This window comes from Musa acuminata, chromosome BXJ1-5 (assembly GCF_036884655.1).
Source record: "Musa acuminata AAA Group cultivar baxijiao chromosome BXJ1-5, Cavendish_Baxijiao_AAA, whole genome shotgun sequence".
In the NCBI taxonomy this organism is placed as follows: domain Eukaryota; kingdom Viridiplantae; phylum Streptophyta; class Magnoliopsida; order Zingiberales; family Musaceae; genus Musa; species Musa acuminata.
The window spans coordinates 38,087,501-38,107,722 of NC_088331.1; positions in this window are offsets into that span (position 1 = coordinate 38,087,501).

Below are 20,222 nucleotides of genomic sequence, written 5' to 3' on the forward strand. Positions count from 1 at the left end.
GTAGTTCATTTAGTAAACTCATTTCCTAATGAGCCCCTGCACTATATCTCTAGTATCCCCATATAAGTAGCTATAAGACTAGCTACCTCCATCATATGTACAGGTATATAACACACTGGTCTATCCACTTATCTCGATGTCCCCTTCGAGTAACCTATGATCGAGAATATTTAGGATCTATTTTTATAAGTGAATTAGTCTCCTTATCATGATCTCAACATGATCCAATTTTCATTGCTCAGATCCAATGACATCACAATATATTCATCATCAATATAAAGTGATAAAATATCATAATGATAATAAATAAAAAGATTATGCAACATATTACATGTGTCATCACATGATTGGTTTGTAGGGCACTTGTAACGAGCATTACACACCTCAGATTTCGTTGGTGAACTGAGTGACAAAGTTGGAGAGTGTCTCTTCCACCCTTTTCCTAAGTTTGAGCAATATTATCACCGATGGCCTTGGGCATACATTCTCAAGGAAGTAGAGTTTGAACTCCTTTGCAAGCTGAGCGAGAAGTCGATCGAGAGTGGCTTCAAATGAGTGTACCACTCCTAGGCCAGGCCTCTCAACATCATTTGGAATATGTGGCATATTAAAGTGTTTAAGGTGCTGTAGAGAGACATCTGGGTACTGTCATGGACGTAGCTGGTTTTGCCTAAGTCGTGCGACACCCTTGCGTGTCCGTCCGCAAAGGTCAGCCTCCCCGAAGCCTCCCATATCCCTTAGGACCCATAAAAGTGAGAACGGGTTAGAGAAAATGCCTCATTCGGGATCCACAAGCAAACATTTTTGAAAACACTTCATAGACAATGCAAATTACAAACAAACTTTACAAGCTCTAAACAATTGCACAACAAAGGGTAAAATGATCCACTACAGACCGAAAATCTCTCACAAGTGTCCACATGATACAACCTTTATTTACAAGTCTAAAGCAGCCACCAAATCCAACTAAAATGGGACTATTAAGTCTTCGGCCATCCCTTTACATGCTGTGTAAAGCATGAACATACCAAAAGACATGGACATACATAAGCATTACATCAAACATCCTGTTTCGAAGTTTGTCCATGACATTCTCCCCCACTTATTTGTTTGATGTCCTTGTCGAAGCCTTTGTGAACACTACAACTCTTCACCTTTGCTGAGTCTTCAATCTTCTGCCCTAGCTGCAATGCGCCTCCGGGCTCCCAGCTGCTCTCTGTTGCTATTTTTAAGTAGTCGAACCTTTGATCCGCCATGGTGCTTCAACTCACCAATGACTCTGACTTTGGTGTGGGGTTGGCTGAGTTGTGTTGATCCTTGTTGATTCCTACGGATCCTCCAAATGAAGGAAAAAACCATCCTTACTACGCTATTCTCTCAAATGCCTCATGTTGCTTGAACTGGGTGGAAGTTTGTTGGAGCTTTTAACGAGCATCATTTCGCAAACTTCTGAAGTTTTGGGTCTTTCCTCCATAAAATTTGTCTATTGACTCTTCTTTCACTTAGTTGTCACTTCCAAGTAGGTTCGCATCACTTCCGCTTTCGATTGACATTTCGTTGGGAAATGAAGCAAACAATCTACTCTTAGTAGCACTGATCACCGTTGGTAAGGATTTGACAACTATTGTCTTCCATTATCTTCGAAGAGTCTTTGAACCTGTGCAGAGCTCCTCTCCTGGATAGATAAGAGAATTAGGGTACTCGGTTTCGCCCATTCTCTTAAGGGTTGAGAAGGCAAAGGTTATTTTACTTCGCCCGCCTCCTCGAGATTGTACTCCATGCATCGAGCTGGTTACTGGCCTTCGCCTACTCTTTGCTCACACTTCTGAAGCACTGGAAGTGTTTGCATTCCTTTCATTGAGTTAGTTACTGTGATTCACCTTCTCAATGCCATCGAACTTCTGGAATGCAGGAAGTTTTCACCCCAACTTGAAGTAATTCTCTAATAGATCTGGTTGCCTCTAGGATTATACCATCTTCTCCATCAACCCTACCACCTACTCCACTGAGTAGCAAAGGTACAGCACCGCGTACTTCCTGCTTCGTTCCTTGGTCGTGTACTCTTGCATGACCCGAAGTCCTTCACTTTTGGCTATCTTGATGAGAAGCTCGTTGACACTGGTCTTACGAAGTTCCTTGGCCTCTGCCCTTCAACCATGTCTTGGTACTTGGAGTTTGCCTCTGCATACTCCACCTCTTCGACCCCTTTCATGACCAAGCACTCTCCCTCCATGAAAGAAAGGGATCAATGATTTTCACGGAAGTCCTGCCTCTGCGGTACCATGGCGCTAGCCCATGGCCCTACTATCCATCGCCTCGCATCTGCATCCCTTTTCTTCACGATCAATAGATATGTCTCTAATGTACTCCTCTGAGTCCACCTCTATTCTAACTGATGCTTAATTTTGGGTAGCTAAGTCCCTCTGGACTCGTCGTCGCTTCCTCACCCCTTTCGACCCCTTGCTTCAACACCTCTGTGTTCTCCAAGCAGCTCCCTTTAGTCGATGGAAAGATAGACTCCAACTCCCATACATGGCCTCTGCCATCACATTGTAGGATTTGCCCCGATTCTATTCTCCTTAGCTTCCTTGATAGTAACGTTCGCTTACTCGACCTTGTCCTCTGACTTGACGGGCTCCCTTAAGCAAATATAGGCTCTGGAGCAGTCCAACTCTCTAGCTGCTTTGATCATACCTCTGCATGATCAAGTCCCTCCCCTAGGACTCACTGGTACTTGCATTCGAACTTTTCCCTTGGTGGAACATAGCCCCCATATGCTGATGACCAAGACTTTTATCCGATGCAAAATTCGATGCACGCATGAAAGACTCGCCTCTGCGGTACCATGGCCTTCACTCCTTGAATCCATAGCCCTTCTTACCGTCGTGTTGTTCACCGAAGTGGAGCTTCCAGTAGCTCTCGATCATACCTCTATATGATCGAGTCACTCACGGGACTCATTTATGTGTATCGCATTGCCACGAACTGTTCCACCATGATCCACTGCACCATGTCGCCTCCTAGTGACATCTCCATTGCATTCTGATCCTTGTGAGATGAACTTGAATTGTGATCTCTCCATATGTGGCCTCTGCCAATACATCGCAGGGTCTCTTCCACCTTCGATTTTGTTTGCTTCTTTGGCAATAGACCTTCATCCACCCACTCTTGGGTCACACTTAGATGAAGCACCGCTCTAGGATAGTCTGTCGCCTAGTAGCTCCCAAAGTCCCCCCAACTTCGCTGCAATTAGTGCACCATTATCTAGATCTTGGGCCTCTGCCCCTACCAGCATAATTTTCGCTACGCACCGCTTCCTTCATGGCAACTTGAATGGCAACACTGTGGCATATTCTTCAAGAGTACCTGCCTCCGCATCCTCTTGCCCCGTGCTAAGGCCTTCTGAACCTAACTTCGCCTCTGCAAGTTGAGTCGCCTTAGTTCCTTCATCAAATGCTTATCCGAGATAAGGTGCATGTGCCCAGAAGCTCCCTTCGTCTTTGGCACCATGCAAGATGAGTCCGCTCCGTCAGAATGAAGGACCCATGGAACAACATGATCCTACTCTTGCCTCTGCAAGAGTTCATGTCCTTGACCTCTATCCAAGGAAAGCATTGTGCCTCCGCTCCATGTTCCATCTTCTATGCTGGCTCCCTTTATGCGACTTGGGTACTTTGCCAAGTTATACGCAAGTTGCTCCGCTCCTCATTTTTGCATTGAGTTGATGGTGGCCCTCGCGCCCACCATTCCATGGGTCAGCCCTCCCTTGAGTCTGATCTCCATATCGACTCTAAGTGTGCCTTCATTTGTATTGCTTTAGGTCGCTCCCCCACTTGATCTCGCAATGCATCCACTAATGCATTCTCTCAAGCGAGATCATGCGACGACTCCTCGCCGCTTACTCGGTCCATTGCGCTTCGTGGAGTTGTTGTTTGTTGTGGTACTCCTCCTCAACATGTGAGGTCCATCTCACATGATTCTCCCTATAGAGAGTCGGGACTTATCCCTCCTGGATAACTGTCCCGTTGGAGCAATATCTCTCTTCATTTCGGAGACCACCATCCCCTTGGACTACTCCGATTTGCTGAACAAACTGTACATTGTTCTGCCTCCTGCAAACTCACTTACTAGATTGCGACTTCACGTCAATACAGCCCCCGCTACACTACTCAAGGCCTAGCAACATGCTGAACTCGTTACACACTTCAGCCTTCTATGGACGTATCCTTCACATGCCGAAGAGAAAGTTTCAATGCTCCATAGCGCCGAGTTTCAGTCACCTTGGGATGGCCGCGATTATTCCATCGTCCGCATACAAGCCCATGTATGAGTACCGAATTCTTTGAGTTAGCAATTCCCTTCACCTTTGTGAGCTTTGCATAACTCTTACGGTCGCTGAGCAACTCATTCCACCTTATATGGTCTCATCCTTTACCAAGTGTCTCGCTTGCCTTGAGCACCATCAAGTATAGTTGTCAACGTTGAGCCGTAGCTCAAACTCAACCATCCCAACCTTTGTGCGCTTCGCATTCTTCCAAGTTTTCCTATTCTCGTGGTGCCTCTTGCGCGAAGGGTTGGCCATTCCTTTGAATGCCAATCTCAGATGCCCGCTCCTCCGAGCGACTCCTTTTCCCTACATCTCTATGCTCGTTTTCCCCCAAACGGTCGTGTGTGTGCTGACTGCCCTCAACGCAGCCCCGCTAGGTCCCCCACATTTGCATGCTAAGTGTTTCTATGAGTGCTTGTCCTGCTCTAATACCATCTGTCATGGACTTAGCTGGTTTTGCCTAAGTCGGCACCCTTGCGTGTCCATCTGCAAAGGTCAGCCTCCCCGAAGCCTCTCATATCCCTTAGGACCCACAAAAGAGAGAACGGGTTAGAGAAAACGCCTCATTCGATATCTATAAGTAAACATTTCCGAAAACACTTCATTGATAATGTAAATTACAAACAGACTTTACAAGCTCTGAACAGTTGCACAACAAAGGGTAAAATGGTCCACTATAGACAAAAAATCTCTCACAAGTGTCCACATGACACAACCTTTATTTACAAGTCTAAAGCGGCCACCAAACCCAACTAAAATGGGACTATTAAGTCTTCGGCATCCCTCTACATGCTGTACAAAACATGAACATACTAAAAGACACAGACATACATAAATATTACATCAAACATCCTGTTTCGAAGTTTATTTGTGACAGTACGGAAGGTGGTAGTATGTTTAACTGGATCGATACTACCATCAAAGGCTTCTAATGATGGGAGGCAAAAGTTGATCGGGATTGGTTCCTCATGGATGTTATGGGTGAATGGAGACCAACCTAAAATGGGATCGATTGGATTCTCCCTCGCCGATTGCTAGAACTCCCACTGTATCTCATCCAAGCGTTAGTCAATTTACTAAAGTTGGACCCTCGTAAATTTAGCCATTGAATCTATTGATTGGGTCTTGGATTCAGGTGGAGCAGAGCGGTGGTGCAACGGTGCATTGAACTCCACCTTCGAGAAGTAGAGCTTTCTTTTGACTAGCTACTCCATGGACCTTGGGTGATCCTAAGATGTTGGTACCATGTCGATCGAGGATATTCTAGTGGTTATCGGTGCTAGTGGCAATTGAGGTTTCGACCATGGTTGAGGTGGTGGCACTGCTTATTGGGCTAGCTAAGGCACGAGCAGGGTAATAACCTGCAATATGCCCATGTGCATTAACACATGATGAGTGAGGTTTATGAACACCTCAACGAGAATGAGTAAGTGGCTCAAGTTTATCCTTGGGGGTGAGGGGCTTGGGTCATTGAATGCTAGTGTATGTATCGAGATGAATGTATCTACATATGGAAAGGATGGCAGTTACCCCTCCTAAGTAAAAGTATTATGGGTTAGAGGCAAGGCCTTCTAGCACCAAATTATTAGGGAAATGGTTGGTAGATATGTTGAATCTCGTATTTTGATGATGAAACTACTTGATATATGTTTATGATTTAATCTGCGTTTTGAGTGACGCAGGATGCTTCGATCAGGATGAGACAATTAAAGCAGGATAATCATGTTGTGCCAAAGGAACATGTCAGAAGATTGGACGTCGGGCCGGTGGATCGGTCGACGTATCGACAGAAGGCTTCGGGCCGTGAACTCGGGCATCGGGCCAAGAAGAGCGGGTATTGTGCCAAGGATATCGGAGTTGCGGAGTCAACTGGCCGATTGGGCAATAGGCTGCACGAGAGGACGATGCGCCGAAGAATCGGACGAAGCGTCGAGGGACCAATGACATGTCGGACAACTTGGTTAATTGCTTAGGATTAATTGTCTCGATTGAAGTTTTGTTTTGTTGTGCAGGATTAACTATGATAATGATGAAGACATAAAGCGAAACAAAGTGTCGGAGTCAAGCGCGAAGGATTTGTTGCGAGTTCGAGAGTTCGACGGAAGTCCGAAGATTCGTTGGGAGTTCGCGGAGCTCGCCGAGAAAGATCGGAGCTTGCCGAAGAAGCTCGTTGGAACTCGCTAAGAACAAATCGTGAAGTCTAGGAGCTTGCCGGGAGTCCGCAGAATGGTTTCCGAGAGTTCATCGGAAGACCGCCGGAAGTTTGCCGGAAGCTCGCTAGAAGAAGTCTTGACTTGCGGACTTTGTAATAGCTTAGAAAATGTCTTTAAATTCATAGTTAGCACGTTAATTAGGGTTAGGATTAGGTGTTAATCCTATAAGCCAAGTAGGGGCCAATTAGGCCCAAGTTCGGACTGGTTTGGACCAAGTTTGGAGCCAAACCAAGTGAGCTGGAATAGTGAAGAGGTGCCACCGCCAGGGTTGGAGGTAGCACCGCCCAGGCTATGTCTTCCTGCGAGGTTGGGAGGTGCAACCGCCCCAGCCAGGAGGTGCAACCGCCCCAGCCAAGAGGTGCAACCTCCTCTGTCAAGAGGTAGCACCGCCAGAGCTCAAGTTTCGAGCTCTGCCAGGCGATGCAACCACCGAGCTCAGTCTTCGAGCTCTGGCAGAGAGGTGCATCAGCCTGAGCTCAGTCTCGAGCACTGCCAGGTGATGCAATCACCAAGCTCAGTCTTCGAGCTCTGGCAGAGAGGTGCATCAGCCTGAGCTCAGTTTGGAGCTCTGCCAGGTGATGCAACCACCGAGCTCAGTTTCGAGCTCTGCCAGGTGATGCAACCACCAAGCTCAGTCTTCGAGCTCTGCCAGGTGATGGAACCATCGAGCTCAGTCTTCGAGCTCTGGCAGAGAGAAGCAATCGCCTGAGCTCAGTCTTCGAGCTCTGCCAGGCGGTGCCACCTCTCCAGTCAAGAGGTGCAACCGCCTGATCCCAGAATTCTGGGATTTGATCGATTTGATCGTTTTGAGCTCGAATTTTGAATTGGGTTGGGGCCTATAAATACCCCACCCATTCAGCACTGAAAAGATACAGACCTACACCGAAATCTTGATCTTTTCTGTGATTCTAAGAGCTCAAAAGTGTTGTAAAGCCTTTAAGTCTCCTCCTTCTGTTCTTCAAGTTTTCAGTTGTAAAGTGAGGAGAGAAAGGTCTGTAAAGGTTGTCTCCTGAGCCTGTCAAAAGGAGAGAAACTGTAAAAGGGCAGTTAGCCTTCGCCCATTGAAGGAAGGCACCTAGTTGACGTCGGCAACCTCGTCGGTGGAGGGAGCCAAAAGTGGAGTAGGTCAAGGCTGACCGAACCACTCTAAATCTCTGGTTTGCGTTTATTTTCGAGCACTTTATCATTACTGCAAACCTCCTCCATTGCTACTGCTCTCTGCGCTTTCACGAACAAGTTCTAAGTGCTGTTCTTCCGAATCTGCATTCAGACGTAAATTCGTATTTTCATACATTACTGTTTACGTTTACGTTTGATTCTGCAGAACTGTCTTCCGTGCTTTTACGAACGAGCTTCTTTGCAGTTTACACTTACATTTTGATCCTATTGATAACTGCAAACTTTCCTCTACGATTTTACGAACGAGTTTCAACATTTAGACGTAAAACTGCATTCAGTCGTAAATCGGCTTTCCTCGCTCAATCATCAGATTTCAGTTCATGTTTACGTCTTGATTTCAACTGCATACTGCCTTCTGTGAGTATACAAACAAGTTTCAAAGTTTAGACGTAAATCTGCGTCTAGACGTAAAACTGCGTTTAGACGTAAATCTGCGTTTAGACGTAAATCTGAGTTTAAGACGTAAATCTGAGTTTAGACGTAAATCTGCGTTTAGACGTAAAACTGCGTTTAGACGTAAATCTGCGTTTAGACGTAAATCTGTGTTTAGACGTAAATCTGCGTTTAGACGTAAATCTGAGTTTAGACGTAAATCTGCGTTTAGACGTAAATCTGCGTTTAGACATAAATCTGCGTTTAGATGTAAAACTGCGTTTAGACGTAAATCTGAGTTTAGACGTAAACTGCGCTTAGACGCAAAACTGCGCTTAGACGCAATCTGCGCTTAGACGCAAACTGCACTTAGATACAAACTGAGAATTTGCTTTTGCATCATAATAGTTTTTGAACGAACGCAGCTTTTGGTTTTTAATCGCTGTAAGATTTCCGCTGCACTAATTCACCCCCCCCCCTCTTATTGCTCTCGATCCTAACAATTGGTATCAGAGCGGGGTTTTTCTCATTTCGGATTTACACCCGAGAGAAATGACTTTTCAAGAGGGCTGTTCGGTCTTTCGTCCACCGTTCTTTAACGGATTGGACTACACTTATTGGAAAACTCGAATGAGAGTTTTCTTAATTTCTCTAAATCTGGATTTATGGAATATCATTGAAAACGGTTTTCAACTTTCCTCCAAACCGATGAACGAATGGTCGGTTTTGGAGAAGAAGAATTTTTCTTTAAACGCAAAGGCTATGAATGCCTTATTTTGCGCATTGGACAAAAATGAGTTCAATCGGATTTCTACGTGTGAAACGGCTTTCGATATTTGGCGCACTCTTGAAATCACGCACGAGGGAACTAGTAGAGTCAAAGACTCGAAAGTTAATATTCTACTGCTTGATTTCGAGCTTTTTCATATGAAACCAAGCGAAACCGTTGTTGACATGTACACCCGTTTTACGGATGTCGTCAATGGTTTAAAATCACTTGGTAAAAGCTTTTCGGATTTTGAACTCGTTAACAAAGTTTTGCGCTCACTTTCTAAAACTTGGGATTCAAAAGTAACTGCTATTCAAGAATCGAAAAACTTGAACCATTTTCCACTTGAAGAACTAATTGGTTCATTGATCACATATGAAATGACGTGCAATGCACGTGAAGAACTTGAGAACCACCTTCCAAAGAACAGGAAGGATTTGGAACTCTGGACAAATGAATGCCACTTGAGCGATGACTCAAGTGATGAGGACAATGATGAACAAACCAACCTTCCAAAGAACAGGAAGGATTTGGGACATAGAACATTTGAAGACCACTCGAGCATAAGCTCAAGTGATGGTGACCTTAAAATGAAACAAAAATTAAAAAGCAAAAAGAATGGAACTACTTGCTTTAAACGCAAGAAGAAGAACAAAAATTGGGATGAATCGAGCTCCTCCGAAGAAGAGAAAGTCAACAAAAGCAAGGCGGCAAACTACGCCTTAACAGCCTACAATGATGAGGTAATCGAAATCCCCCTAATTTACTTCGAAATTACATGATGCTTTTCATGATGCACTTTTCTTTTTCTTTAAATTTTGTTGAAAATTATATTTTTAATAATTTAACAATGAAAATGCAAAAATATGATCATGCTTGTAATCTTGAAAATGATAATGAAAATTGCATGTCTTATGTTAATGCAAGATAGAAATCTAATGATTTTACACCTAGTGAGATTAATCTTATGTAAGCAAGAATGTATATTTTGATGATTTTCATATTGCTTTTCAATGACGATACATGGCTTTTGTCTGGAAGGCTTGATATTTTTCATTGTCTTTGTTTATTAAATATAATGTATGGTTTTGACATAAGAATAAAGATTTGAGCATGCTATTATAAAGTCAATCATAAATTAAAATTAAAGAAGTTTTAGGCATTTATAAGAATCATTCAAAATTATCTTCAATGAAACCTTGCTTAATGTTGCAATGAAAATATTAAAGTTATACTTGATGATTTCAGATTTGACAAATGCTACACTTTAAATATGAATCATTCTTCAATCAGATTAAATGCTTCAATCATTTTTCTAACTCTAGAGTTCTCGATTTTGGTGAAATACAAGTGATAAATTCATTTATGATATCTTGTAAATCACTTGAATTATGAATGAGTTTTTCTTTTTTATGATGTGTTAAAAGAATCACTTAAAAAGAAAATGTTTTTCCCATTTTATCGAGATTAATGATTTCATGATATTATGTGAATCTCGAAACTAATTTTGATGAAATAGTAATAACGTTATTCATGTTATGAATCTTAAAAATGATAATATGCTTCATGTGATAATATGAATACATGAAACACTTATGATATTCTGTGTATTCATAAAATATTTATCTCATCATCCAATAACTCTTCTTGATATTCCTTATGAGATGAAATGAAATAATGCATGAAATACAAATGAGGAGTTAATGATCATGCATAATAGGATGTAATGAATTCTAGATACGATCGTTTGAATATCTATGATCATGCTGCCAAAATGATGTATCATGAATGCTTGAATATCATGTTTGATATGCTCATGATGATGATTGATTTTTCGCTATCATGCATAAATTTTTTGAAATGTAATGTTAATAAATTTGTGCATTGAAACTATAATGATGCACAAATAAGAATGATTACTTACCTTTGTCATGATTTAGAAATTGATGTAAAGGGTTTTTCCCTTGTTGACAATGACAAAGGGGGAGATAGCTAGCTTGTACAAGTCAAGAAGATGAAAAAACTTGATTGCTAGCTTGCCTATCTCAAGAGGCAAAAATGCTAACTTGCACATCTAGCAAAACTTGACAAATTTGCATATATCAAGAAGCAAGAGTTGCTTTCTTGAACATCTCAAAATTGCTAGCTAGCGGGCCTTAAAATGTACAAATTTTTTGCTAGCTTGTATATGGTAAACCTACTATCATACTATCATGATGATGAGTATGTCTTATCTTTATGATTGAATCACTTGACTGGCATAATGATTTTACACAATTACATGTTGAAAATTATGTGCTTGAATACAAAACTTCCATGATAACAAGCATGCTTTACCTTCATGATTGTAATTGAATATCTATAGCAAAACCTTGTTCGAATGGAAGAAAGACTCAAATTTCATTTTCGGATTCTCTTGAGTCTAACATATCAAGTTCACTCTCTTCCAAACTTAACAAGCATATGCCATATCAAGTTTAGTTCATATCATTGATTTTTGACATATGTAATTGACTAGCAAATACATCTCTCATACACACATCATGTGAAAAATATTTTTTGAGAAATGGATTTGATGAATATGGATGAAAGTGTTTTTACTTGCAAGGATTTATTTCACATACATAACAACAAGCACTTATGCTTAAAATTTGCTTATATCGTTCTCCGTTTTGTTGATGACAAAGGGGGAGAAATATATGAATTGATGCTATGAACACTGATGTTAGGCTTGCATCATCAAGAGATATATGAATTGATATGATTGCCATATTTGCAATGCTTGCATCATTAAGAGATATATGAATTGATGCTATGATTGCCAAACTTGTATTATGCCATGTTTTCATCATGCGTTAAGATATCAAGAACTTGTATCGTAATTTTACGCGTTGATATCCTACCATGTGATGAAATGCTATAATTGATAAACACTTGAAATGTTTGCATTATGATATCAAAAGCCTACATCCCAATTTTTCATGTTGGTATTTGATATTAGCAAACTTGCATGATGATAAAACTTGATATTATGATTTTCATGCAATGAGTTGAACCAATATCACACACACTTGATTGTAGTACTTCTCCTTTTTGTTGATGACAAAGGGGGAGAAGTATGTTGATGACATGACATGTGATGCATAAGTTTATGCATAAGTTCATGTTGACGTGTTGCAAGTATTCATGATGAATATTGCAATGACTTGAATTCAGTTTGAATTCAAGGTTCTATCAATATGGCATATTGATAGGGGGAGTTTGTTTAAACTCCGGGAGTTAAGTTTAACTCCGTCATCAAGTGATTGTCATCATCAAAAAGGGGGAGATTGTTGAATCTCGTATTTTGATGATGAAACTACTTGATATATGTTTATGATTTAATCTGCGTTTTGAGTGACGCAGGATGCTTCGATCAGGATGAGACAATTAAAGCAGGATAATCATGTTGTGCCAAAGGAACATGTCAGAAGATTGGACGTCGGGCCAGTGGATCGGTCGACGTATCGACAGAAGGCTTCGGGCCGTGAACTCGGGCATCGGGCCAAGAAGAGCGGGTATTGTGCCAAGGATATCGGAGTTGCGGAGTCAACTGGCCGATTGGGCAATAGGCTGCACGAGAGGACGATGCGCCGAAGAATCGGACGAAGCGTCGAGGGACCAATGACATGTCGGACAACTTGGTTAATTGCTTAGGATTAATTGTCTCGATTGAAGTTTTGTTTTGTTGTGCAGGATTAACTATGATAACGATGAAGACATAAAGCGAAACAAAGTGTCGGAGTCAAGCGCGAAGGATTTGTTGCGAGTTCGAGAGTTCGACGGAAGTCCGAAGATTCGTTGGGAGTTCGCGGAGCTCGCCGAGAAAGATCGGAGCTTGCCGAAGAAGCTCGTTGGAACTCGCTAAGAACAAATCGTGAAGTCTAGGAGCTTGCCGGGAGTCCGCAGAATGGTTTCCGAGAGTTCATCGGAAGACCGCCGGAAGTTTGCCGGAAGCTCGCTAGAAGAAGTCTTGACTTGCGGACTTTGTAATAGCTTAGAAAATGTCTTTAAATTCATAGTTAGCACGTTAATTAGGGTTAGGATTAGGTGTTAATCCTATAACCCAAGTAGGGGCCAATTAGGCCCAAGTTCGGACTGGTTTGGACCAAGTTTGGAGCCAAACCAAGTGAGCTGGAATAGTGAAGAGGTGCCACCGCCAGGGTTGGAGGTAGCACCGCCCAGGCTATGTCTTCCTGCGAGGTTGGGAGGTGCAACCGCCCCAGCCAGGAGGTGCAACCGCCCCAGCCAAGAGGTGCAACCTCCTCTGTCAAGAGGTAGCACCGCCAGAGCTCAAGTTTCGAGCTCTGCCAGGCGATGCAACCACCGAGCTCAGTCTTCGAGCTCTGGCAGAGAGGTGCATCAGCCTGAGCTCAGTCTCGAGCACTGCCAGGTGATGCAATCACCAAGCTCAGTCTTCGAGCTCTGGCAGAGAGGTGCATCAGCCTGAGCTCAGTTTGGAGCTCTGCCAGGTGATGCAACCACCGAGCTCAGTTTCGAGCTCTGCCAGGTGATGCAACCACCAAGCTCAGTCTTCGAGCTCTGCCAGGTGATGGAACCATCGAGCTCAGTCTTCGAGCTCTGGCAGAGAGAAGCAATCGCCTGAGCTCAGTCTTCGAGCTCTGCCAGGCGGTGCCACCTCTCCAGTCAAGAGGTGCAACCGCCTGATCCCAGAATTCTGGGATTTGATCGATTTGATCGTTTTGAGCTCGAATTTTGAATTGGGTTGGGGCCTATAAATACCCCACCCATTCAGCACTGAAAAGATACAGACCTACACCGAAATCTTGATCTTTTCTGTGATTCTAAGAGCTCAAAAGTGTTGTAAAGCCTTTAAGTCTCCTCCTTCTGTTCTTCAAGTTTTCAGTTGTAAAGTGAGGAGAGAAAGGTCTGTAAAGGTTGTCTCCTGAGCCTGTCAAAAGGAGAGAAACTGTAAAAGGGCAGTTAGCCTTCGCCCATTGAAGGAAGGCACCTAGTTGACGTCGGCAACCTCGTCGGTGGAGGGAGCCAAAAGTGGAGTAGGTCAAGGCTGACCGAACCACTCTAAATCTCTGGTTTGCGTTTATTTTCGAGCACTTTATCATTACTGCAAACCTCCTCCATTGCTACTGCTCTCTGCGCTTTCACGAACAAGTTCTAAGTGCTGTTCTTCCGAATCTGCATTCAGACGTAAATTCGTATTTTCATACATTACTGTTTACGTTTACGTTTGATTCTGCAGAACTGTCTTCCGTGCTTTTACGAACGAGCTTCTTTGCAGTTTACACTTACATTTTGATCCTATTGATAACTGCAAACTTTCCTCTACGATTTTACGAACGAGTTTCAACATTTAGACGTAAAACTGCATTCAGTCGTAAATCGGCTTTCCTCGCTCAATCATCAGATTTCAGTTCATGTTTACGTCTTGATTTCAACTGCATACTGCCTTCTGCGAGTATACAAACAAGTTTCAAAGTTTAGACGTAAATCTGCGTCTAGACGTAAAACTGCGTTTAGACGTAAATCTGCGTTTAGACGTAAATCTGAGTTTAAGACGTAAATCTGAGTTTAGACGTAAATCTGCGTTTAGACGTAAAACTGCGTTTAGACGTAAATCTGCGTTTAGACGTAAATCTGCGTTTAGACGTAAATCTGCGTTTAGACGTAAATCTGCGTTTAGACGTAAATCTGAGTTTAGACGTAAATCTGCGTTTAGACGTAAATCTGCGTTTAGACGTAAATCTGCGTTTAGACGTAAAACTGCGTTTAGACGTAAATCTGAGTTTAGACGTAAACTGCGCTTAGACGCAAAACTGCGCTTAGACGCAATCTGCGCTTAGACGCAAACTGCACTTAGATACAAACTGAGAATTTGCTTTTGCATCATAATAGTTTTTGAACGAACGCAGCTTTTGGTTTTTAATCGCTGTAAGATTTCCGCTGCACTAATTCACCCCCCCCCTCTTAGTGCTCTCGATCCTAACAATTGGTATCAGAGCGGGGTTTTTCTCATTTCGGATTTACACCCGAGAGAAATGACTTTTCAAGAGGGCTGTTCGGTCTTTCGTCCACCGTTCTTTAACGGATTGGACTACACTTATTGGAAAACTTGAATGAGAGTTTTCTTAATTTCTCTAAATCTGGATTTATGGAATATCATTGAAAACGGTTTTCAACTTTCCTCCAAACCGATGAACGAATGGTCGGTTTTGGAGAAGAAGAATTTTTCTTTAAACGCAAAGGCTATGAATGCCTTATTTTGCGCATTGGACAAAAATGAGTTCAATCGGATTTCTACGTGTGAAACGGCTTTCGATATTTGGCGCACTCTTGAAATCACGCACGAGGGAACTAGTAGAGTCAAAGACTCGAAAGTTAATATTCTACTGCTTGATTTCGAGCTTTTTCATATGAAACCAAGCGAAACCGTTGTTGACATGTACACCCGTTTTACGGATGTCGTCAATGGTTTAAAATCACTTGGTAAAAGCTTTTCGGATTTTGAACTCGTTAACAAAGTTTTGCGCTCACTTTCTAAAACTTGGGATTCAAAAGTAACTGCTATTCAAGAATCGAAAAACTTGAACCATTTTCCACTTGAAGAACTAATTGGTTCATTGATCACATATGAAATGACGTGCAATGCACGTGAAGAACTTGAGAACCACCTTCCAAAGAACAGGAAGGATTTGGAACTCTGGACAAATGAATGCCACTTGAGCGATGACTCAAGTGATGAGGACAATGATGAACAAACCAACCTTCCAAAGAACAGGAAGGATTTGGGACATAGAACATTTGAAGACCACTCGAGCATAAGCTCAAGTGATGGTGAACTTAAAATGAAACAAAAATTAAAAAGCAAAAAGAATGGAACTACTTGCTTTAAACGCAAGAAGAAGAACAAAAATTGGGATGAATCGAGCTCCTCCGAAGAAGAGAAAGTCAACAAAAGCAAGGCGGCAAACTACGCCTTAACAGCCTACAATGATGAGGTAATCGAAATCCCCCTAATTTACTTCGAAATTACATGATGCTTTTCATGATGCACTTTTCTTTTTCTTTAAATTTTGTTGAAAATTATATTTTTAATAATTTAACAATGAAAATGCAAAAATATGATCATGCTTGTAATCTTGAAAATGATAATGAAAATTGCATGTCTTATGTTAATGCAAGATAGAAATCTAATGATTTTACACCTAGTGAGATTAATCTTATGTAAGCAAGAATGTATATTTTGATGATTTTCATATTGCTTTTCAATGACGATACATGGCTTTTGTCTGGAAGGCTTGATATTTTTCATTGTCTTTGTTTATTAAATATAATGTATGGTTTTGACATAAGAATAAAGATTTGAGCATGCTATTATAAAGTCAATCATAAATTAAAATTAAAGAAGTTTTAGGCATTTATAAGAATCATTCAAAATTATCTTCAATGAAACCTTGCTTAATGTTGCAATGAAAATATTAAAGTTATACTTGATGATTTCAGATTTGACAAATGCTACACTTTAAATATGAATCATTCTTCAATCAGATTAAATGCTTCAATCATTTTTCTAACTCTAGAGTTCTCGATTTTGGTGAAATACAAGTGATAAATTCATTTATGATATCTTGTAAATCACTTGAATTATGAATGAGTTTTTCTTTTTTATGATGTGTTAAAAGAATCACTTAAAAAGAAAATGTTTTTCCCATTTTATCGAGATTAATGATTTCATGATATTATGTGAATCTCGAAACTAATTTTGATGAAATAGTAATAACGTTATTCATGTTATGAATCTTAAAAATGATAATATGCTTCATGTGATAATATGAACACATGAAACACTTATGATATTCTGTGTATTCATAAAATATTTATCTCATCATCCAATAACTCTTCTTGATATTCCTTATGAGATGAAATGAAATAATGCATGAAATACAAATGAGGAGTTAATGATCATGCATAATAGGATGTAATGAATTCTAGATACCATCGTTTGAATATCTATGATCATGCTGCCAAAATGATGTATCATGAATGCTTGAATATCATGTTTGATATGCTCATGATGATGATTGATTTTTCGCTATCATGCATAAATTTTTTGAAATGTAATGTTAATAAATTTGTGCATTGAAACTATAATGATGCACAAATAAGAATGATTACTTACCTTTGTCATGATTTAGAAATTGATGTAAAGGGTTTTTCCCTTGTTGACAATGACAAAGGGGGAGATAGCTAGCTTGTACAAGTCAAGAAGATGAAAAAACTTGATTGCTAGCTTGCCTATCTCAAGAGGCAAAAATGCTAACTTGCACATCTAGCAAAACTTGACAAATTTGCATATATCAAGAAGCAAGAGTTGCTTTCTTGAACATCTCAAAATTGCTAGCTTGCGGGCCTTAAAATGTACAAATTTTTTGCTAGCTTGTATATGGTAAACCTACTATCATACTATCATGATGATGAGTATGTCTTATCTTTATGATTGAATCACTTGACTGGCATAATGATTTTACACAATTACATGTTGAAAATTATGTGCTTGAATACAAAACTTCCATGATAACAAGCATGCTTTACCTTCATGATTGTAATTGAATATCTATAGCAAAACCTTGTTCGAATGGAAGAAAGACTCAAATTTCATTTTCGGATTCTCTTGAGTCTAACATATCAAGTTCACTCTCTTCCAAACTTAACAAGCATATGCCATATCAAGTTTAGTTCATATCATTGATTTTTGACATATGTAATTGACTAGCAAATACATCTCTCATACACACATCATGTGAAAAATATTTTTTGAGAAATGGATTTGATGAATATGGATGAAAGTGTTTTTACTTGCAAGGATTTATTTCACATACATAACAACAAGCACTTATGCTTAAAATTTGCTTATATCGTTCTCCGTTTTGTTGATGACAAAGGGGGAGAAATATATGAATTGATGCTATGAACACTGATGTTAGGCTTGCATCATCAAGAGATATATGAATTGATATGATTGCCATATTTGCAATGCTTGCATCATTAAGAGATATATGAATTGATGCTATGATTGCCAAACTTGTATTATGCCATGTTTTCATCATGCGTTAAGATATCAAGAACTTGTATCGTAATTTTACGCGTTGATATCCTACCATGTGATGAAATGCTATAATTGATAAACACTTGAAATGTTTGCATTATGATATCAAAAGCCTACATCGCAATTTTTCATGTTGGTATTTGATATTAGCAAACTTGCATGATGATAAAACTTGATATTATGATTTTCATGCAATGAGTTGAACCAATATCACACACACTTGATTGTAGTACTTCTCCTTTTTGTTGATGACAAAGGGGGAGAAGTATGTTGATGACATGACATGTGATGCATAAGTTTATGCATAAGTTCATGTTGACGTGTAGCAAGTATTCATGATGAATATTGCAATGACTTGAATTCAGTTTGAATTCAAGGTTCTATCAATATGGCATATTGATAGGGGGAGTTTGTTTAAACTCCGGGAGTTAAGTTTAACTCCGTCATCAAGTGATTGTCATCATCAAAAAGGGGGAGATTGTTGAATCTCGTATTTTGATGATGAAACTACTTGATATATGCTTATGATTTAATCTGCGTTTTGAGTGACGCAGGATGCTTCGATCAGGATGAGACAATTAAAGCAGGATAATCATGTTGTGCCAAAGGAACATGTCAGAAGATTGGACGTCGGGCCGGTGGATCGGTCGACGTATCGACAGAAGGCTTCGGGCCGTGAACTCGGGCATCGGGCCAAGAAGAGCGGGTATTGTGCCAAGGATATCGGAGTTGCGGAGTCAACTGGCCGATTGGGCAATAGGCTGCACGAGAGGACGATGCGTCGAAGAATCGGACGAAACGTCGAGGGACCAATGACATGTCGGACAACTTGGTTAATTGCTTAGGATTAATTGTCTCGATTGAAGTTTTGTTTTGTTGTGCAGGATTAACTATGATAACGATGAAGACATAAAGCGAAACAAAGTGTCGGAGTCAAGCGCGAAGGATTTGTTGCGAGTTCGAGAGTTCGACGGAAGTCCGAAGATTCGTTGGGAGTTCGCGGAGCTCGCCGAGAAAGATCGGAGCTTGCCGAAGAAGCTCGTTGGAACTCGCTAAGAACAAATCGTGAAGTCTAGGAGCTTGCCGGGAGTCCGCAGAATGGTTTCCGAGAGTTCATCGGAAGACCGCCGGAAGTTTGCCGGAAGCTCGCTAGAAGAAGTCTTGACTTGCGGACTTTGTAATAGCTTAGAAAATGTCTTTAAATTCATAGTTAGCATGTTAATTAGGGTTAGGATTAGATGTTAATCCTATAACCCAAGTAGGGGCCAATTAGGCCCAAGTTCGGACTGGTTTGGACCAAGTTTGGAGCCAAACCAAGTGAGCTGGAATAGTGAAGAGGTGCCACCGCCAGGGTTGGAGGTAGCACCGCCCAGGCTATGTCTTCCTGCGAGGTTGGGAGGTGCAACCGCCCCAGCCAGGAGGTGCAACCGCCCCAGCCAAGAGGTGCAACCTCCTCTGTCAAGAGGTAGCACCGCCAGAGCTCAAGTTTCGAGCTCTGCCAGGCGATGCAACCACCGAGCTCAGTCTTCGAGCTCTGGCAGAGAGGTGCATCAGCCTGAGCTCAGTCTCGAGCACTGCCAGGTGATGCAATCACCAAGCTCAGTCTTCGAGCTCTGGCAGAGAGGTGCATCAGCCTGAGCTCAGTTTGGAGCTCTGCCAGGTGATGCAACCACCGAGCTCAGTTTCGAGCTCTGCCAGGTGATGCAACCACCAAGCTCAGTCTTCGAGCTCTGCCAGGTGATGGAACCATCGAGCTCAGTCTTCGAGCTCTGGCAGAGAGAAGCAATCGCCTGAGCTCAGTCTTCGAGCTCTGCCAGGCGGTGCCACCTCTCCAGTCAAGAGGTGCAACCGCCTGATCCCAGAATTCTGGGATTTGATCGATTTGATCGTTTTGAGCTCGAATTTTGAATTGGGTTGGGGCCTATAAATACCCCACCCATTCAGCACTGAAAAGATACAGACCTACACCGAAATCTTGATCTTTTCTGTGATTCTAAGAGCTCAAAAGTGTTGTAAAGCCTTTAAGTCTCCTCCTTCTGTTCTTCAAGTTTTCAGTTGTAAAGTGAGGAGAGAAAGGTCTGTAAAGGTTGTCTCCTGAGCCTGTCAAAAGGAGAGAAACTGTAAAAGGGCAGTTAGCCTTCGCCCATTGAAGGAAGGCACCTAGTTGACGTCGGCAACCTCGTCGGTGGAGGGAGCCAAAAGTGGAGTAGGTCAAGGCTGACCGAACCACTCTAAATC